The following is a 23,153-nucleotide window of genomic DNA, read 5'->3' on the forward strand; positions in this document are numbered from 1 at the left end:
CACGGGGTTCTCCCCTTTTGAATTATTAGATATTGGGCCTATTAGATATCTTAAAAGAAGGATGGGAAGAGGATCTTCCCTTTACAAATATATTGGAGTATATCATGCAATTACGCGATAGATTTGGTAAAATTCGGCCCCTCCTTAAAAGTCACATGGAAGAGGTACAAGCAGCCCAGGTTTGATATTACGACTGTGGCACATCTCTCCGAGAGTTCCACCCAGGAGATCGCGTCATGGTCCTAGTACCTACCTCCCACTCTAAGTTACTTTCCCATTGTGCAAGGTCCCTATGAAGTTAAGGAGAGGAAAGGACTCGTCAACTATTTGGTGAGTCAACCCAATCATCAGCCAAGGGAGCGGGTTTATCATGTAAATCTGCTGAAACTGTTGAAGGACAGGTATACCGATCCTTCCTCCGTTCAGCCCTGCTCGCTCTTTGCTCACATGGCTATCCTTAACTTCGGTGCAGATTTAAGTCCCAGACAGCAATGGGAGCTGGAAGCAGTTATCCTGTCTGTCCCAGAGGTAGTGAGTGAAAACCCCGGAAGGTCCTCTCTGATTGAGCACGACATTGTGACAAAGTGTGGGGTTATAGTTCGAGAACAACCATATTGTCTTCCCGTGGCAAAAAGAGCTGAAGTGGATCTTGAGATCAAGCACATGTTGGAACTAGGAGTAATCGAGGTAAGTCATAGTCCCTGGTCCAGTCCCATTGTATTGGTCACTAAGTCTGACAGTAGTTGGAGGTTTTGCAACGACTTCCGTCGACTTAATCGAGTCTCCCAATTTGATGCTTATCCAATGCCACGAGTGGATGACCTCCTTGAGAGGCTTGGACAAGCTCAATATTTGACCATGCTGGACATGACAAAGGGGTACTGGCAGGTTCCTTTAACAGATTCCGCGAAGGTTAAGACTGCATTTAGTATCCCTAGCGGACATTGGCAGTATCGTGTCCTTCCATTTGGGTTACACGGGGCTCCGGCAACCTTCCAGCGTCTGGTGGACAAAGTGCTCAGGCCTCATAACTCATACAGTGCTGCCTACCTGGATGACATGGTCACCTATTCTAGCACATTGATGGAACACCTATAGCAGGTAAAAGCGGTATTGTGGACACTTGGTGAGGCCGGGCTTCAGATTAATCTCAAGAAATGTTTCTTTGGATTGAGTGAAGCCAAGTATTTAGGTTACCTCGTGGGTTGAGGTACCATGAAGCCATACTGCTCCAAAGTAAATGCCATTTTCAAATGGCCCTGTCCGGGAACCAAGCGGCAGGCCCAAGCCTTTCTCGGGTTAGTGGGGTACTACCACTGGTTTGTGCCCCGATTCTCGGAAAGATCAACCTTGACAGATTTGACAAAGAAGAGGTCCCCAAACATTGTGGTATGGACTGAAAAGAAAGACGCTGCATTTAGTGACTTGAAGCAGGCCCTTACATCTGCACCTATTTTGAAAGCACCTAACTTTTCTTTACCTTTCATCCTCCAGACGGACGCTTCGGACACAGGCCTGAGGGGCCGTGCTGTGGCAAAGCGTTGATGGTGTGGAACACCCCATCATGTTCCTGAGCCAGAAACTGTTGGACCGGGAGACCAGGTGTGCGGTGGTGGAGAGGGAGGCTTTAGGGATTAAATGGGCAATTACTCAGTGGAGGTACTACCTTTTGGGCCAGAAATTCACCCTTGTCACAGACCATGCACCTTTACAGTGGATGGCCCTGCACAAGGAGTTGAATCTGCAGGTTACCCGGTGGTTTCTTGACCTCCAGCCATAAAAGTTTTCGCTCATTCATTGTTGTGGCTCTCTTCACGCCAACGCCAATGCTCTTTCCTGGGTTCACAACCTCTCAGTTCATGTTGGGTCTTGGCTGAGGGGGGTGGGACTTGTCACACACGTGTGCATGGGAGGCAGCTAAAGGGCTTGAATAAGGGTAATTCCGAATCAGACCAGTAAGTGGCAGAGTGCACTGACTCTTTTTCTCCCTTTCCTGCAGACCATTCATGGGAGATTCCACCTGGCCCTCTTGACGTCACTTGCTGGCTCCAGCCCCTGTGATGTCACGTCCGGGCTCGAGTCTATTATTATTATTATTATTATTATTATGGCTGAAGAACCTTGTTAGCCCGACCCCTTTGACCTCACTTCCTGTCTTCCCCTTTAAAAGCCTCCACCTTTTCCCTATTCCCTCAGTTCTGTTTTGGACTCGGTTTTGTGCACATCAGTGCTGTTTATATTTTTGCAACTTTGCAGCCAGGATATCAAATATACAGGTGGCTGCCCAAAACCTTGTTATGACTCAGAGTGGAGTTTGTGACAGTGTGTATTTTAAACAAAATTACATTTTATGGGTGTACAATTTTTAACCGTTATTTAAAATCCCAGAAAACATTAAGTTAAACCCTAATTTTTAGTTTTGACAAGTTACCAAAATTAAATGGACATATACAGTACCATTAAAAGTTAATAGTTTACTAGGACATTATATAAAAACATTAAACAAAATAGGCACACTCTTATACAACCAAATTCATAATTAAATTTTTATTGTTCTAGTGTAATAAGTATATCCAATTGCAAAGTCATCTGAAGTATAATCCAAGAATATGGGACACTAGACAGTCTCAACAGACAATAAACAAATGACATGGATTCAAAATGGAGTGTATATTGGAGGAAGGTTACTGGAGAATTTCATTTTTACCCTGACTGAAACTAATTACACAAAGTAACATACAGAGTTATGTCTACAAAATAGTAGAACTAAAGGCAAATCCTAAACTAAAAGAGCATTTGTGAAAAATACAGTTCCCACTAAAATCCCATTTGCTGTACATTAAGAAAGCTATAGGCCTTGTAGTGCCGGGCCTCTTTCTGTTTCTTATCAATTGTACAATAATTTCCTTAACTAAGGATTTGTTTTCTTTCATATATATTATAAAATACTCTTATGTCCAAGCTCTTAATCAGGACATTGATATAATGTACAGTAAAGCTGGAATTGTACTAAAATTATAACTTTGGTATCTGGTATTTTGGAATGCAGTAATGGTACCAACACGATTATGAAGCAAATAATAGTTAACCTTAAAAACCCCCCACACTATGCACCGCTTCTTTTTTGGTAGCCCCAGTGGTGTCTAAGCAATAAGGGCCCCCCTGTGAAGTCCTAACTGCATCAAAGCAATTGATCGCATTAAAGTGTATAGTTTCATGAAATGAAGAAAGTGTTGAGGTGGTGGAATGGAAGTGATTGACAGAAAGTTTGAAGCCTACCTCTGGTACCAAAGACCCATAAATGTTGGTACCATAACAATTTTAAATTTTGTGTTTTTCGGTACTTTTCCTGTACTGGTATAATGCAAACCGTACTGAACATACTTGGGTGAAGTGAATAAAATAAATATCTGTTTTCTACGTAACTTTTTAAATTAAGTATAGTCAAATAAATGCAGAGACACATCAAAGTCTCAACCTGGTAAAACCCTCCTTAATAGGCAAGCCAATTAATTGATGGACCAGCAAGCAGAAATAAAGGCAATAAAATTACTGAATTACTCAGGTCTCTTGGAAAGTGTTTTAAAGGTACTTCTGCAGGCTTGATGTGTCCCCACTAGATATGGATTCTTGAATAAATCCCAACTTTCAGGTTCAAATATGTGTTTAAATATGCTCTAAGGCAGAAGATGTAGGACTTTCAGTCCAGATGTGGAAGTTGCATCACAGTACTTCCTGTCTGGAGCCATCAAGTTTGCAAGTTAAAGAAATACCTTTCCACAGGGTACTTCAAATAAACAATTCTCTTCCACTTTCGTTAATTCTTTTTGGTTTTCTTTTCTTTCTCTTCCACACCTCCCAGGTGAACTTTGCTTGACTGAACTCTCGACTCTGACTCCTCTGAGGAAGGTGAATGACTCCTTTGTAACATGGACCCATGTGTACTTCTGGCATATCAGCACTGTAACCAGGAAGCCCTTCTGGGTCAGGTTCAATATCTTTCTGACAGTGGAGAGTACAGCACCCTCTAGTGGCACCCAAGGACAGGACTGTGTGTCCAAACGGGAGCCATACCAAGGGATGCTGCCACCCAGCATATTGAGGAAACACATGGCTCCTGGAGGTAATCTCCTTCTGTCTCTCTGTCCTCGTGCTCTTCTACTCTGTTCTCCTGTCCAGGATGTCTGTCCACATTCTATTTTACTCTATATACAGTATATATTATAGATAGATAGATAGATAGATAGATACTTTATTAATCCCAAGGGGAAATTCACATACTCCAGCAGCAGCATACTGATAAAAAAACAATATTAAATTAAAGAGTGATAAAAATGCAGGTATATATATTATAATTAATTATATTATATAATAATTATATTAATTAATGATATAATGATATAATTATAATTATATAGTTATATATTATGTATGTATATGTATAAAAATATTTATATACATATGTCTATATACTGTACATTTTCAGGAAACACCATTTTGCATTGGTTACTACAAAGTGCCTCATGCTGTCTAGGGACTCAGGGTACAGTTCCTGGTTGGGTCATTGTCGAAGTAGTGTTTGCATGTTTTCTTTTCATTCATATTGGCCAATTTAGATTTGCCAGCTAACCAGTTAACCTTACACACACACACATCTATGGCATGTGAGAGAAGAAATGGAGCCCCAGACAAAGAGAGTATGCAAACTCAGCCTAGGTTGGGAACAGGTTAGGATTATTCTGAAGCTTTTAGGCACTATTGACTGGACCTTTGCACCTCAAAATGAATGCTAGTTTTATTAAATCTAGAAGCACTTTTGCCATTTTATAAAGCTTTGGCGGTTCCTTCACTGACATATTTGACTGTAAACCTCATTGCTGTTGACCCCCCCCCCACTTCCAGTCCCAGCTGACATATTGTGTGACCCGACTTTAATCATTTAATCAGCCTCTTATAAAAATATTAAAGTACACAAATGCCCCAAACGTGTATGCCTGCAAAGAAAGTAGGGCAGAGCTAGTAATTATCAATTCTGACTAAAAAATAAAAAAATGACTAGTGTCAGCATGTTACACTGAGTCAGTTGCATATAATTAAGGGCTGAAATTAACATAATATTAACCACATGCAGCATACATTACTGTAACTTTTCTCTTAATGTTAATATTTTTAAAGTGAAAACATTCTTACCACAACTTTGAGAGCACACAGAACAGAGGTAAAGGGTATGATGTACATTCATTTTCTCAACCAATTTTTTTCCATTATAGAGTAACAGGAGTTTATTCCTGAAGTGTCAGGAATTTGTGGGACACAGTCATTCATATACCCAAATCAAGCCATTTTAGAGAGGCAGTAGTGCTAACTGTTGTGACACTCTAAAACACAATATGCTGTTTTTGACAATGACTGCATCAGATTTGCAGCTTTGGACTAAACTGAGTATTTCCTTATTGCATGTTCTACATGTTAATTAATGACAATAATATTATACTATTAAGAGGAACAACAAAAAATGTGATGTCCTGTATAAGCAGTAATAAAATTTATTCGATATCCATCTCCCAATCTCAAAAGGATGAAAAACAAATATGGATCATACTGACAATCTGGTACAACAGACAGCTCACAAACAGAGTAGTTTGACATAAATCAGGATGGATGGAATTCCTAGAGGATGTAAGTGATAAAAGACAGACAATGAAAATTCAGCAGGACTGAAGTCTGAGGCCTTCAGGGTCTGAATAACTTGTCTTCACTAGAAAATACGTTTTGATTATAGTCACAAAAATACATTCAACTCTGTAGCATCTATCTATCTATCTATCTATCTATCTATCTATCTATCTATCTATCTATCTATCTATCTATCTATCTATCTATCTATCTATCTATCTATCTATCTATCTATCTATCTATCTATCCAGCTGTGTAACCTAATCCAGCAATGTAAAAAGTGAAAAATAACAAACAAATCTATTGAAGAAATCAGCTTAATAAATATCCACCAGTCAGGCCTCTGAAGCTTCTACTCTAAAATCACTGTTCTGGACAAACAGATGCACTGGCTGCATTGATATGTTATTTTAAGTTAAAGGAATCTGAATAATAAAAAGAATATGTGCTACATATTTGTTTATACTTGTCTTTATGAAGATTTTTCACCAGAACAACTAATTAATAAGTAAAATTAGAAAATAAATTGCTTATCAGATTGAAGTAACTAAGCTATGGTAAACTTCTGTAAATATTCCCTACAGATTCATTTGTTTGACTAAGCTTTAATTAAAATTGCAAATCAATATCACTACTGTTTAACAGGCTGGTTTGTTTTTCAAAAAGGCAGCTATAATGCTGCTACGGTAAAGCAGTACTCACAGACAACATATTCATATATCAATAAGAGGCAATTCAAGGTAATTTATATCAGGAATTCTTATAATCCATTACCAGAAAATGGCAGTTTAGAAACTGGATAAATGCAGTGGCATAGTCAGTAGCAACTGAACTCCAATGACAACAACTTCATAGACATTTTTGAGTCCTGGCTTTATGATATTGTGTGTGTATTTGTTGTCCCCATATCTATATCTATGTTTCTGTGTGTGTGTTTTTTTTGCAGAGGCACTGGTTTCTTTCCTAAAACCCAAAGACATGAAAAATTAGTTTAAATTGCAGCTCTAAATTTGCCCAGGGAAGTTCTGTGTGTATATTCTGTGAAAGAATGTCATCCTACCCAAGACTGGTTTCTGTCTTCTAAACTTAAATGGAATTTGCATGTACAGAAAATGAATGGGTGGATGGATGGATGGATGAAATGGTAAGAATGGTTTTCCTTAAAGAGTAAAACTGTTTTGTCTTTTGTGTAGATTTTGGTACAGTGTATTGAATGAAACAGATGAGAGTGTTTGAACAGGAACCACTGATTTTGTTATATCATCAAATGTAAACTCAGCAAAGAATAAAATAACAGAATTCTCAAAACTGCTTAATCCAGTTCAGTGATATGGCGACCACTGGCTATTCCAGAAGCATTGGGAACAAGACAGGAACTAACCTTGCACAGAATGTCAATCTGTAACAGGACCAAAACATCCACTAATACAAAAATACAATAATTTGTTTATTAAATCCACATTTTCCAAAACTAGTTTACCAGGAGGGAGCTAGAACCTTTCCATTGGGTGGATCCAGCACTGGACAGTGTGCCAGCTTATGGCAGGGCTTACCAATACCCATTTAGTCAAATTACAGTTGCCAACAAATGTAAAATGTAAAACCTATTTCTGAGTATATGGAGAAATGCTGCTTAGGAGAAAATATATTATCTGACCAGGACAGGGTTTGAATGCAGGACTCTGGAGCTGCATATGTGTATGTATCTTTGAACAATTAAGCCTTACATATAATCTTCCAGTAACACACTATTTGTACTGAGTGAAATGTAGAAACTTTGTTAAAAGATACCTACCTGACTACCTTGATCTCCCATTGATATCTATTGTTTAAATTATGCTATCTAGTGATGATAATGAATGCGCCCCATAATGATTTAAGGCAACGCTGGGAGAAGGACCTTTTAACTAGAATGTTAGATGAGGATTGGATTTCAACTGTCAAGATGCAATACATCTTTATCAACTACTGCAAAGAGTGATGCCGCGTAATTCCACATAGAATTTAAATGGGAGCCGGAGGAGGACCTAGCGCTCTCATTGGATGCACATGTTACTAAAATAAATCTTCAATAAATGTTTTCCGCAAAAGTTTTTTTTTCCTTCTCCAAATCCTCAGCTATTGTCCATCCATTCATCCATCCTCTTCCGCTTATCCGAGGTCAGGCCACGGGGGCAGCAGCTTGAGCAGAGAGGCCCAGACTTCCCTCTCCTCGGCCACTTCTTTTAGCTCTACCGGAAGAATCCCAAGGCGTTCCCAGGCCAGCTGGGAGACATAGTCTGTCCAGCGTGTCCTGAGTCTTCTCTGGGGCCTCCTCCCAGTTGGACGTGCCCGGAACACCTCGCCAGGGAGGCGTCCAGGAGGCATTCTGATCAGATGCCCGAGCCACCTCATCTGACTCCTCTCGATGTGGAGGAGCAGCGGCTCTACTCTGAGCCCCTCCCGGATGACTGAGCTTCTCACCCTATCTTTAAGGGAAACCCCAGACACCCTGCAGAGGAAACTCATTTCAGCCGCTTGTATTCGTGATCTCGTTCTTTCAGTCACTACCCATAGCTCATGACCATAGGTGAGGGTAGGAACGTAGATCGACTGGTAAATTGAGAGCTTTGCCTTATGGCTCAGCTCCTTTTTCACCACGACAGACTGATGCAGAGCCCGCATCACTGCGGACGCCGCACCGATCCACCTGTCGATCTCACGCTCCATTCTTCCCTCACTCGTTAACAAGACCCCAAGATACTTGAACTCCTCCACGGGGCAGGATCTCTACCCCAACCCTGAGAGGGCACTCCACCCTTTTCCGGCTGAGGACCATGGTCTCGGACTTGGAGGTGCTGATTCCCATCCCAGCTGCTTCACACTCAACTGCGAACCGATCCAGGGAGAGCTGAAGATCATGGCCTGATGAAGCAAACAGGACAACATCATCTGCAAAAAGCAGTGACCCAATCCTGAGTCCACCAAACCGGACCCCTTCAACACCCTGGCTGCGCCTAGAAATTCTGTCCATAAGTTATGAACAGAATCAGTGACAAAGGGCAGCCCTGGTGAAGTCCAACTCTCACTGGAAACGGGCTTGACTTACTGCCGGCAATGCGGACCAAGCTCTGACACTGGTTGTACAGGGACCGAACAGCTCTTATCAGGGGGTCCGGTACCCCATACTCCCGGAGCACCCCCACAGGATTCCCTGAGGGACACGGTTGAACGCCTTTTCCAAGTCCACAAAACACATGTAGACTGGTTGGGCAAACTCCCATGCACCCTCCAGGATTCTGCTAAGGGTGTAAAGCTGGTCCACTGTTCCGCGACCAGGACGAAAACCACACTGTTCCTCCTAAATCCAAGGTTCGACTATCCGACGGACCCTCCTCTCCAGAACCCCCGAATAGACTTTTCCAGGGAGGCTGAGGAGTGTGATCCCTCTGTAGTTGGAACACACCCTCCGGTCCCCCTTTTTAAAAAGGGGGACCACCACCCCGGTCTGCCAATCCAGATGCACTGTCCCCGATGTCCATGAGATGTTGCAGAGACATGTCAACCAAGACAGTCCTACAACATCCAGAGCTTTGAGGAACTCCAAGCGTATCTCATCTACCCTTGGGGCCCTGCCACCATGGAGTTTTTTGACCACCTCAGTGACCTCAGCCCCAGAGATGGGGAGCCCACCTCCAAGTCCCCAGGCTCTGCTTCCTCATTGGAAGGCATGTTAGTGGGATTGAGGAGGTCTTCGAAGTACACCCCCATCAACCCACAACGTCCCGAGTCGAGGTCAGCAGCACACCATCCCCACCATATACAGTGTTGACACTGCACTGCTTCTCCCTCCTGAGACGCCGGACGGTGGACCAGAATCTCCTCGAAGCCGTCCGAAAGTCATTCTCTATAGCCTCCCCCAAACTCCTTTCATGCCTGAGTTTTTGCCTCAGCAACCACCGAAGCCGCATTCTGCTTGGCCTGTCGGTACCTATTAGCTGCCTCCAGAGTCCCACAAGATAAAAGAGTCCGGCTGGACTCCTTCTTCAGCTTGACGGCATCCCTCACCGCCGGTGTCCACCAACGGGTTCGGGGATTGCCGCCACGACAGGCACCGACCACCTTATGGCCACAGCTCTGGTCAGCTGCCTCAACAATAGAGGCACGGAACATGGCCCATTTGGACTCAATGTCCTCCACCTCCCTCGGGACGTGGTCGAAGTTCTGCTGGAATGGGAGTTGAAGCTACTTCTGACAGGGGACTCTGCCAGACGTTCCCAGCATGTTCTCACAACATGTTTGGGTCTAGAAGCCCTCAGCTAATGTAAATATGTTAATAATGAAAGGGTACGGTAGCTTAATTTATACTACCCGAGCAACACTTTTTTGCACATCACCTACCTCAATATGGGCAGTGTGCTGGCCAGGAGGCTAGGGATTTGTACTGGCATGGTTCAAATCCCGTAAACACCAAAAGTGACTCTACTATGTTGGACCCTTGATCAAGGCTCTTAAACTGCAATTACTCCATCCTGGGTATGACGCTAATCTGCATCCATCCCTGCATGTAGGCCCTCCAACCTGCAGGGAAAAACTTGAGGGTTGGTGACAGAATTGGCACTCCAGCCACCATAAAAAAACCCACACTGTACCACTCCATCTGAACTAGTGTGATGCTGAGGTATCACCCATTGCATGGCTGCACTCGGGTCCTAATCTGGATCCTGAGTTGGTTTGTGGTGGGTGCGGCAATCCACTGTATCAGTGCGTGCTCCTAACCTCCTCCTCTCTACCTCAACCATGCGTAATGCACAGCTCTGTGCTAAAATATTTAATAAATAAAAGTGTCTCTTTGATGAAGTAAATAAAACATTTAAAATGCTCCAACCTTCCATTTTCTAAATTCACTTATCCAGAACAGGAACATCATGGAGCCTAAATAAGTAAGTATTGGGGTCAAGGCAGGAGCAGCCCCTGGACAGGGCACTAGCCCGTAGGTGACTTTGGTGACATTTGAGATTAATTCAGTTTCTTTTTTTCTAAATGGAGCACAGGCAGGAGAAGTGACTTTCTCAGGGTCACATAGTGTTAGGAGCGGAATCTGAACCCACAACTTCAGGGTCTCACGGGGCTGCCTCACTAGGTCATAAGACTTAGGAATGTCCTAAACTCAGATTATAGCAGGGTACAAGATGTGTTTATTTGTCAGAAAGCTTTGGTTTTACAGTGACTCCGAACTCTCTAATTGAATTATTTGGATAAGAGAAGATGGGACAATAATATCTCAGGAAAGGTCAGTCATGATATCTTACACTACATTGCTAGCAGAAAGGTCTTATTATACCCAAAATTAGAAAAAATATAACTTTCAGTATGAAGTATGCTATAACGCGTTTCCAGAACCTGATGAGAATGTATTAACATTGTTTTACAATAAGCAGACTGGGCCCTTGTTAACCTCTTTGATGTACCAATAGTTACGATGAACTCCTTCACCATGGGTATTTTGAATTAGGTAAGGGACGAGCCTTGAGTTTGATTTAATGTGAAACAGAAATGTTTATATGTTCGATTGAACTGTGTTTCACATACTGCAATCTTTTTCCACCTTAGCTATTCCCATTTTTATTTGGGGTGGCTGTTGTTTTGACTGGAACCTACAGAGGTTTCAGTGTGATTTTTTTAGCCAGATAATCCTGATGCCAATGTTTCAGATACTTTAATATGATAGTATTAAAAAAGGGGTAAGGGTAAGTGGAGAGAAGAAAAATAAATGCTCTATGATGCCCAGAATCCTGGTGGAAAAAAAGGTTTGAGTGTGGGACAGACAAACTGCACAAGGTGAGCAACATAAGAGACCTTTGTCAATCTGACTTCCTGACTTCCTTTCTCTTATGTCTGCTAGCATTTTAGCTTGGAATGTTTAATTATGGCATATGTGGAATATAATTGTAACACTTACTTCCTTTAGGATTTCATTCAAGTTTTACACTGTAACAGCTGGTAGTATTATTACCAAGTGCTAGAAATTGATGTGAAAAGGTAAAGAGACCTTGATTCTCATTACGTAAAGTGTTCAATTTTTCCTCATCATGTTTAGGTTATGATCCTGAACAGGGTGCAAACACTCTGTGCTTTTGTTATGATTCCACTGACTGACTCCTGCCATTCAATTTATTCATATTTTCCTGGTGCAGAGGTACTGAGCTGCTTTGCTGAGAAGAAGTGACAAGGAATTAACACTATGCTAATCTACATATTAACAGATCACCCACAGGGTGAGCATTTTAAATCTGTACAATAACCTAAAATGGAATTATGGCAGACTGCCAAAGTGAAAGTGACTGCGATATTAAAATCATGTCTTTCAGATACCATCAGAACAGAGAATGGCTGTGATCCCAAATCAGTCTTACTGATCCCTGTATTTTAACTTTGCCACAGCTGATTTTTTACCTGTCATCTTTACATGTCCAGTGTCACGACATTTGTTCTTAGAACACAAAAAGGGAGAAAGGATGAAGAGGTTTATCTCAAACTAACTTTGTTTACATCTCTTGCAACAAATTTGTCAGTTGTCTAGCTGCCACAATATTGTCTTATATTCCTCCACTCAAAGGTGCTCCCAGCCAAATGCTGATAAACGGAGCAGCAGCAGTGATTTCCATAAAGCTGCACACACAGAACTCCCTTGTCTCCACCAGCGTGACCATGTGCGAGTGTGTGACTGCTTGAGTGTATCGCACTATAGACCCATGGAAGATCTCCCACCAAGTGCTCCCTGAATAAGTCATGTGTGAATCATTAGGACCAAAGTAACACCCTCTGGAAATACTCTCCAGAGGATTTAACCCTGGGAAAAAGAAGAGGTTCATCAGGCAGGATTTAAAAAATATCTGCCTGGCCTAAATGGATAAAACAGCGCTAAATTGGCATCTGCATCAGAAAAATGACACTGAATTTCCCCTAAGCTTTAGTAAGGACTCCCTCCCATGAAAATAATCACTAAATGAAAATACAGAGAGACTTCAGATTACAGCGATACTGTTTAAATAAATGGGCAGTGTGTTGGTGCAGTACTTATCACTGCTGCTGCATATCTCCAGGGATGTGGGTTGGATTTCTGGCCCTACCAGTTTCTGTGTGGATATTTATCTGGGTTGTCTCTGGATGCACTTGTTAGGTTACCTGGTGACACTCATTTATCCCCTATATGAGTACATTAAAGACTCCCAATTGTCCATATATGAGTACACTACAGTAGCGTGTCCCCTTAAGGACTGATATCCTGTTAAGGTCTGATTCCTGTCTACTACGCAATGTTGCTAGGGCAGGACCTTGGTCCATGTAACCCTGTACTGGAAACAGCATCTTCACAAGGGTAGAAATATGAAAAATCTTTAGGATAAAACCATTATAGTGGTTTTAATGACTGTAGGGGCAGCACAATTGAATAGTGGATTACTACCTCACAGATCCATCTTCCTAGGTTAAAATCCTGCACTTGGTCACTGCCTTTGAGTAGTTTGCACATTTTCCCCATATCTGTGTTTCTCTGGATACTTTGGTTTTTCTCTCTCATCCCAAAGACAGAGGTGTTAGGCTATTAGGCAATATCAAACTGACCCTGTGAAGGTGAAAGTGGGGGAGTGGGCTCTGCTGTCCCGTATAGGGCTTGTTCCTAGCTTGTGTTCTATGATTTGGGGTTAGGCTCCGGTCCTCTGCAACATTAAATTGGATTAAGTGGGTTATTATATTTACTGTGTTATGTTTAAGATAATATTGTCCCTTTCAAACGTGCAGTATGTTTAATCATTTTATCAAAGTTTTAAGAGATTTTTCCTAACACTTCATCTCCCTTAGATTTCTCAAACACCACTCAGTGATGCTTTGATTCCAAACTGAAGCACCTAAATTACTGCTATCCAGGATTTGCGGGTTAATTTCTCTTCTAGTTTTCATCAAATGTCCTATTTCTTATTTATTTATGTTATTCTAAAATTCATTTCACATTCGTCCATGTTCAGTAACATGTATATCTAGAGGTGTACAACAGGACTGATGCATTACTTTACCGGTAACATCTGTAAAAGATTTTTAATAAAACTGATTAATTTGTTCAAGGCAAAGCTCTCAATTTACCAGTCGATCTACGTTCCTACCCTCACCTATGGTCATGAGCTATGGGTAGTGATCGAAAGAACGAGATCGCGAATACAAGCAGCTGAAGAGTAGAGCCGCTGCTCCTCCGCATCGAGAGGAGCCAGATGAGGTGGCTCGGGCATCTGATCAGAATGCCTCCTGGACACCTTCCTGGTGAGGTGTTCCGGGCATGTCTAACCTTGAGGAAGCCCCGGGGAAGACCCAGGACACGCTGGAGGGACTATGTCTCCCAGCTGGCCTGGGAATGCCTTGGGATTCCCCCGGAAGAGCTAGAAGAAGTGGCTGGGGAGAGGAAAGTCTGGGCATCTCTGCTCAAGCTGCTGCCCCTGCGACCCAACCTCGTATAAGCGGAAGAGGATGGATGGATGGATGGATGGATGGATGGAAGAACATGCTTTAACCCCAGTTGACAAGTGAAATGAGGACTAAACATGAGGTGGCAATTCTGCCTGTTTTGGCACCTTATCACCCTATAGCTTCTAATCAAATAAGTTTATTCAGTCACATTGTGGCATTTCTTTCATCCATTCTATACTATATAAAATAAATCTAGATTTTTAAATTCATATTCAGGGATGTTCTTAAAGCAGTTTTTCTAAACTTTCTAGGTTCATTGAACTCAGTTGAGTTTGATGTATGGAGATTAAGCTGAGGATTGTGCTTTGTAAATTCTGATCTTAATTCTTTCATATTCTTCAGCCCGTTATTTTACTGCTGCAAACAAAAGACATTTGCATCTCTTTATCTAAAAAGCTCCCTTATAGTTTCTGTTATCCCTACTAGAAACCTCACTCTTTAGGTACTAAAGCTCTATTTCTGCACTACTAAAATAGAAAAAGTATTTTTTCTTCTCTCAGAACGCAGACAGGTAGGTTTACTTGAAGCTTCTAACTTCTTGCCGGATGTCTCATTATCATTTCGTCGAATTCACATTTTTGCATCTTTTTGTTGGATATTTAATCAATAAATATTGAAGTAAAAGGATCTGTTTGCAATAATTATTTTAAGTTTATGAATTAAGACACCCTTTCAGCATGGTGCCTTTGTAAATGTAATTTATCTGTTGCTTTTATTGAAAGACAGATGACAATACACGTAATTTCTTTACATTTTCTTACATTTCTGCATTGTCAAGTGAAATCCCTTGCTCAAGAGCACAGAGAGTGAGTGGTGATGGTTTAGTAGAAGGCCTTATGGTTCACGTTCAGACTGTTTATCAGCAGAAAGGCAAGCAAAGTTAGTGCACTTTGAAGACATTAATAATGTAGATGGACTTATGTATTTTTAGTTTTCAATCATTGGTGAGTAGCAGTACCATAATATGTGCAGAGTACAGATAAATTCTTACTGTCCGGTGTCAAGAGAAACAAATATGTATTAAAAATGTTGGTTTTTGTCTTGTTCAACCTGTCATGTTAGGTTCTAGACTGCACTGGCTCAATGATGGATGAATTGTTACCAGTTACCTCTCATATTGTGTAATTACTCTGTATATCAACTGCCAAATCCTACAAAATAAGAGGAGTTTGAAAGCAGAATGTTTTTTGACAGAAAGGGAATTGGACCAGAGAAAGATAGACCGTAAAGTGCACACTTTGTTCTTAAGGAAACAAAGTGGTTGGGTGATGATGATATTAAATAAGCAGATGGCTTGAAAAGCAGAGAACCTGTAGACAGAGGTGGACATTTATAAGCTAGTTTAGAGGTCAAGGGCAATCAGAGCAGGACCAACTGAGACCCTGTGTGTGTGTGATAGGATTTGTTATAATCATTCCAAGCGAGTTTCACTTTAGCGAGCTGGGAAGAAAGCATTTGTGAAAAATGGTTCTGAGCAAGGAATCGCCCTTCTCAGACAGGACAAAAAAGCAGCCTCCTAGTGTCACTAATGCCAATGAAACTGAAAAAGAAGCAGATCTTATGCACACAGTATGAGATGCTGACCTTGGATTTGGAATTGTAAACCTGTACAGGGCGAAGTGGCAACTTGTGTGCACTTGATGTTTGATTAATGTCACTGTCTCCATATGGGACAAACATACAAAGAGCTTGTGACAAATAAGAGTGTGGTTAAGGGTGCCATGGGTTTAGTGACAATGTACTGCATGCCTTCATGTGTATCCAGAACTTGATGTAATCCAGTTCAGTTCAGTTTATTTTTTGAATAGAACCCTTAAATGAGTGCAGGCTCAGAGCTTTAATAATGCCTTTAATAATGCATTTTTTCACAGTCTTTTTTGTTCATGTAATAAATGGAACCATTTAAGTAGAGATGTGTTACCTTATTTAGGTGAATCAAACTGTACAATTAGAAGAAGAGCATCCTCCAAGACTTAGCCTGGCCAACACATATAGCAGCAGCGATAATAATTTATATTTCTAGGACCATCCTAAATAGCAGATGGGATATTCAGCTTCTCAATGCCTTGACCACTACACACCTTGCTCTTTGGCTTCACGTCACAAGCTAACAATCCATTCATCCTTTTATGTTCAATTCAAGGTGCCTGGGAGCCAGTGTCAATCCAGGGAACACTGGGTGCATTGTGGGAACTGATCCTAGATAAGCTGTCAGTTCTTTGCAGGGCACACACATTCATTCACCCACACCAGTACTAAGTAATGCATTACTGCAATTTAATTTCACTTCCTAGTAACAGAGCAGTGTAACGTGTTACAGTTTAAATTCTTGTAATCACATTATAGTTACTGATTTAACATGTGTTACACATACAGTATGTTTCTAAATAGATAACATGCACCATAAAATTCTTAAAGGGCAGGGAATCGATTTCACATATTTGTGGTTACTTATTTTTTATTTACTCTTATTTGTCCTGTGTATGCACACTATGTTCACATTTTCCTTGGGTATTGGATGATGGTAGACAATTTCTTTATTAAGAAATAAAGATACTAAGTTTTACTTTGAGAGATAACAACTATTCAGTTGTACAACACATTGAAAACACGTGATAAACAACAAGCACGTGATAAACCAAGATAATTCAATTCTTGTTTAAGGGGGCAGAGCCAAGGGAACTATAGTATGTATATGGGAATGTTTAAAATTAAACAGTAGATGCATTAAAATTTTTGTTCATTGTGATATCCAGCCTCGTGATCAAAGAGCTCATAATACAATACAATACAATACAATACAAACAGTTTATTTTTGTATAGCCCAAAATCACACAGGAAGTGCCACAATGGGCTTTAACAGGCCCTGCCTCTTGACAGCCCCCCAGCCTTGACTCTCTGAGAAGACAAGGAAAAACTCCCAATAAAAACCTTGTAGGGAAAAATGGAAGAAACCTCGGAAAGGCAGTTCAAATAGAGACCCCTTTCCAGGTAGGTTGGGCGTGCAGTGGGTGTCAAAAGTAGGGGGTCAATACAATACAATACACAGAACAGAACAATTCCTTAATACAGCATAATAATAAAAATTTTAGAAGTACGTTTTAACAGTAGATGATATGACATAATTAGGTTTGGATATTTTTAGAGTCCTGGAGACCTCGTCCATCTAGCTGCCTCCCCATTTGGCCATGCCACGGCTGAAACGTTGCTTCGATGAAAGGACCCCTCTTTCCCATGATTCCTGTGATCCTCCATCAGGGATGACTTTACCATAGGCAGGCAAACAACTTGGCAGGTGGGCCGTGGCACCAATTGCCACATTTGGGTACCGAGAAAAGAAACAGAATAGGTGAGGGTTAGTATTCAAATATAATTATCATGTTACTTATGTTATAGTGCTAATGACTAACAACAGAGATGCAGTCTGTACAGTTAATCAGCAGCTCTAGTCAGGAAATAGATTCACAGAGCCAAACAAGTCTTGTGTCACAAATTGTGGTGCTTTATCAAGAACATGGACTTGATGTTTTTTTTACATCTCTTTAACGTTTTTGCTAATGTAAAATAGGTTAAATGAACCTTAACCTTAATTTTTAGTGACTATAAGATAGTTAATTACAAAACATAAATGCTTTTTTTCAATTACCGCATGCTCTTTTGAAAGTGTAAAGAGAACAGAACCATTGGTATATGAGTGTATTTATTGTTTTACACAGGAAATACTGCAGGTAGCTGGTCCTAACCGATCAATAAGCGCTCTTGTCTGCTGGCCGCTACAACAGCAGTAATCTTACCATTTACTGACTCCATGTTTGCAAGTAGGGCGGCATGGTGCATTGGTAGCACTGCTGCCTCGCAGTAAGGAGACCAGGGTTCGCTTCCTGGGTCCTCCCTGCGTGGAGTCTGCAGTGTTCTCCCTGTGTCTGCATGGGTTTCCTCCCACAGTCCAAAGACATGCAAGTTAGGTGCATTGGTGATTCTAAATTGTCTCTAATGTGTGCTTGGTGTGTGTATGTATGTGTGCCCTGTGGTGGGCTGGCGCCCTGCCCAGGGTTTGTTTCCTGCCTTACACCCTTTGTTGGCTGGGATTGGCTCCAGCAGACCCCCATGACCCTGTAGTTAGGATATTCAAGGGTTTTAACCCATTATGTATAGGTTATAATGATTTAATTTTGGAATACCATTTTTAAAAAGATGAACTAAAGGCCTTTACTTGCTGGTTCATATATTTGAAATAGCACCGTGCTAATGTAAATCATGTATTGTACTTATTTAACTGCTCAATTCGGGTTTACTGCTATTTATTACTTCTTCCTTATTAAAATAGTGAAATGACATTTAAGTTGTTCTGGTTGTACTTTTAAAATGGTACATATTTGATTTGATTTACAGAGTAATGTAAAAGTAAAGTATTTACTAATGTGATTACTTTTTTTAGGAAGAAATGACTAAAGTAATCCTGTTATGGCTTGAGAGTAATAAGTAATGGATTGCTTTACTTGAGTGACTAACCCATCTCTGAACCACACTCACTCACTTTGGATCATCTTAGAGTCCTCAACTAACATGACAGCCATATCTTCAGGATGTGGGAGACAAAAAAAAAAATACCAGTGACTCCACAAAGACAGCGGCTAGGCAAGGGTTTGAGAGCTTTGAGACAGAAGTGTTAGCCACTGCCCCATCATGTCACCCCTGAAGCCTACCTAAACAGATTTTATGACTAGATAAAGCAAATGAATGCACTTCAAATGCAATGTGATCATTTTGCCTATATTTAAGTTAAAAATGCTATAGCTTCAAAATAGTAATTTCTGCAGATAGATAACTCCTGTAGCCACAATAAATGCCTTTATTGAATAGACAAACCAGGGGTGAACAAGTTCCTTTCTACTGCAGCTACAGCCGCGACACACATAAAAAATATCAATAATAACTCATAAACTTACAATATTATTTAGGAAAATCGCAACATTTTACTCACCAAAAATTTGGATTATTTGTAAACAAAATCTACAAAGTATTCTCCTCTCTTTCCTCAAAAACAGTTCAATTACTCTGTCATACAGATTATCTGTGTGCTTCAGTTCCATCAAAAAGTCCCTTTCTATCGCCATCGAAGCTAATGCTGAAAGTCGAACCTGCCCTGTCGTATTTCTGGCATAAGTTTTAATTCGCTTTAGGGCTGCAAATGTCTGCTCAACAGAAGCAGTGTACACGGGAATGGTCACCACCAAATATACCAATGTATACAGCTACCCCATGCTCTCATTCAGATTTTTCTGATGAAGAAAGTCAAGGAGATCAGTGGGAGATTTTCCTGCAAAATCATATATGCCATACATTACAGTCAGTTCTGTTTTTAGCCGAGACAGATCAAAAACTGCTCCGTGGCTCTTGAGTTAAACTGGAGGCTGCATGCTGGAAATTTTTCTTGTATTCCTGAATTTCTGGGGGTCGAGGAGCGTGACAAACATCAGGTTTTCGTGGTCTTGAAATCTGGTCTGTGTCTGGCAAATAATATTGTCCAGAATCCTGCCATGGAGTTGGCGGTAGTGTGCGCGAGGATCTTGCTCTCGGAGTGTCTGCGGTGTGTTCAGTGGCCTCATAGAGTTCCTCATATCGGCTTCTATCCAATCAATGGGTCTGAATACGGTGACGTTGCCGTATACCTGCTAGAGGGCTGTACTGACACCAACTCAAAATCTGATTGGTTGAAGCAACAGTTTAATCGACATTTATTCTGTGTTAGAGGGCTTGCACAATGGATTGTGAAGGCCTCTCTGCCTGGCAACAAATGATGGCTGAAATGTGATTGGTTAAATGCTTTAATACGAAAATACATGTCTGGAAGCAGCACAACCATTGGAAAAGCTATGAAAGGAAGCAGACAGACTATTTGGAATTATTTAATAAGTATTCATGGACAAAATATAATTAACATCAGTTTGTGATTCAGATATTTTTTTAGGCCAGCAGAGAAGTCATGACTTCACCAGGTTTTTAGCATCGAGGCTTTATACCCTGCGTCTTCTCATTAAACTTGTATCTCGCGAATATCTTGTGCGATCTTGCGATGTCCACTGCTTTATTTAATTTTAGCTCACACCCGGCACTTAAAAGTTTCTCTCGCACTTTCGCTGAGGGAGGGTTTCCGCAGTAGCTACACTTATGAATATCCTAAGCACAGTCCTTCACCCGCGAATATTTACCTTATATGGGCAGGCAGGCAATTATGTGGGAGGCGTGATGATGCGAGACGCAACTTCGCCTCACACGGCAACCGAGCTGCAGGCTATTACAGTAACTAACCTAACTTTTGTAAGTAAGCCGTAAGGAATGAGCCTGCCAAATTTCAGCCTTCTACCTACACAGGAAGTTGGAGAATTAGTGATGAGTGAGTGAGTGAGTGAGTGAGTGAGGGCTTTGCCTTTTATTAGAATAGATATAGATTATTTAAATGAAGTTAAAGTTTTATCTGTATAATATAATAAACATATTTTGCTGCATTTCATCTTTAAAATGATATCATCATTATATGTAAATACGTGCTTTATAAGTGGCTCTGGTTGTGCAATTTTATAACTGTATCACAAGTTTACAGTGAGGTGATTGTACTAAAAAGTACAAACAGTTCTACAAGGAGCAGTTCATGGACTGATTGAGTGCGTTTAGAGCTCTTGGGATGAAACTGTTTCTGAACTGCGAGGTCTGTACAGGAAAGGTTTTGAAGCATTTGCCGTGTGAGAAGCAGTTCAAATAGGAAGCATGGCTGAGGCAGCGTGTGCTTGATGCTGTATACTGATAATTCTCTTTACGATCAGCTGCTCCGAGTGGTGCAGTGAGAGTAATATGGAAAAAGATGATCCACTGTGTCAAGCCCTAACGGGAGCAGCTGAAAGAAGAAGAAGAAGGTGCAGTGAGAGTAACAACGCTAAAGCAGCTATGGTATTTGGAATAGTTTGACCATTCTGTGGACCATTATATTGTTACAGGTTAATTACAATCAGATGCATTAAACTAATACACAATATGCGGTTAATTTCAGTGTATTTATAAAGCCGCGTCAGTAATGTGGATCTGAAAAAGAAAGATAAACCACACAGGAACAGTAGCACTGCTTTGACACTGGGTGCTGCCAGTCTGCAAAACCGAGTAGAGAACTTGCGTACGACAGGGTATGAGGTACCGTGGAAATATACGTGTTACTCCAAGTTTAGGTTTTATACATCGTGATTTGAACGTGGAAACGTTCTTACGCAACATTTTTGTGTGTACGCACTGTTTATACATGAGGCCCCTGGACTGGTATAAATCTCACTTGCTTCTCATGCAACTGCTTTTCTATGGCTGTTTGCATGTGAATGAGCATGACTACAGTGTACCCCTTTGCTAGTGTAGACTGTAGTGTGGTTACCATCATTCCCCACATTCATCCAGATGGAATTTCTTTGGAATCTGATACCTTCTTTCCAAGCAGATGTGCACAGCATAATGAATAAATTCTGAAATCTGGCTGTTCAGTTATGGCAACACACGATTTGAAATGATATGCTGTGTAGGAAAAGCCAGAGGTATTTTCATTAGGCTACAAAACATTTGAGAGCAGGGAAGGATCAGTCTTCAACCAAAATTGAGTCTGTTTAACAGACATATTAACGTATAATGTGAGCTAAACAGGCACTCAATCAAGGTAATTTTGATGTAAAAAAAGTTTGCAAAAACGTTGCATTAGGATCAAATGTATGAGTCTCTTATTCTAATTCAAGAATGCATTCTTGTATAATTTTGAGATATGAAATTCAGTTTATTAACAAAGTTCATATACTGGTAAATGGGCACATTAACACCTTCAGTGTATCTGTTTTCTGGTTTAACATGATGATAGAAAATTCACAAACAGCACAAAACATCTGCTTTACTTTTTCTCTTAACTATAAAGTGTTGTGAATGCACAGCTCATTATACTCAAAACAGACTCAATTTCAAAAAACAGACCTGAAACTCTAGGTAGGTCTCAAAATGTGAAGCAAGTCTGACCAGAAACATCCCTCCAGCCTCAAGAAGGTCAGAGCTATGGTGCTCATAAAAGAGTGAGGGGAACTGTGGAAACCCTTAACTCAAAGAGAAACACAGAGTTTAATAATAATGAGAAAGTTTATTTACCAAAGTTTACAAATAAGCAACATACAGAAAGTTCCCTAAAATAAATAACTGAAAAATAACAAAATCCAATCATAAGAGAATACAAAATCAGAAATATTAAACAATCTATAATCTGAAAACTCAAAATTCAAGAATAAAAATCGAGCAACATGTGCAGCAGCTAATACCTCATCAATAATTTTGGGGCATCTAAGATATTTTATAGGGCTCAGGGCTACAGATGGTCCCACAGATACATCATTGGAAGCACCCTTTCCTTATTCTTGATGTACAAAATTGAAGGAATTAACATAAATTATAATATAATTTGAGTATCAAAACATGTTATACAAAAAATAATAATAGGATTTAACATAAGCATTAACATAGAAGAACAACTGATAATATTGAACAAAAATAACAAAATAAATAGATGTCAGAGATGGAGACCTGATAAAACCACAACTCAAAGAAGGCACAAACTAACATTTTTCCATTAGAATTGTTGTCTTTTAAATGCTATTGTAAAATTTCTGGTCTGTTAAACAGCTAAATGGGTAACATAGATATTGTTGGCATTTCTTCTTACAGCTTGTTTGCTGATGAATTTATGTGTACTTGTATGCGTTGTGTACGTTGAAATTGTTGCATAGCTGGGTGATAGCAACAGCAAGTTTAACAGAAGTAGTTTTACTCTTAACTTTTTATTAAATTTGGAAGAAGTTCATAAAACCTAAAGATTTCCGCGAAAAATGGGTTATTATTTTCTTCTTAAGTAATCCCAAAACCTAGAAATATACAGTACTAGCAGACCACGTGCGCTTCGCTGCAGT

At 40.4% G+C, this 23,153-nt stretch overlaps 1 long non-coding RNA gene across 2 annotated transcripts in view; it reads left to right on the forward strand.

Annotated features, from left to right (window-relative positions):
* LOC120515070 overlaps positions 1 to 23,153 on the forward strand; it is a 177,198-nt gene that overhangs the window by 39,409 nt on the left and 114,636 nt on the right. For both annotated transcript variants that reach the window (XR_005630575.1, XR_005630576.1), the window contains exon 2: positions 3,863 to 4,123. This is a non-coding gene — a long non-coding RNA (uncharacterized LOC120515070). The remainder of the gene's footprint in view (positions 1 to 3,862; positions 4,124 to 23,153) is intronic.

This window comes from Polypterus senegalus, chromosome 14 (assembly GCF_016835505.1).
Source record: "Polypterus senegalus isolate Bchr_013 chromosome 14, ASM1683550v1, whole genome shotgun sequence".
NCBI lineage: Eukaryota > Metazoa > Chordata > Cladistia > Polypteriformes > Polypteridae > Polypterus > Polypterus senegalus.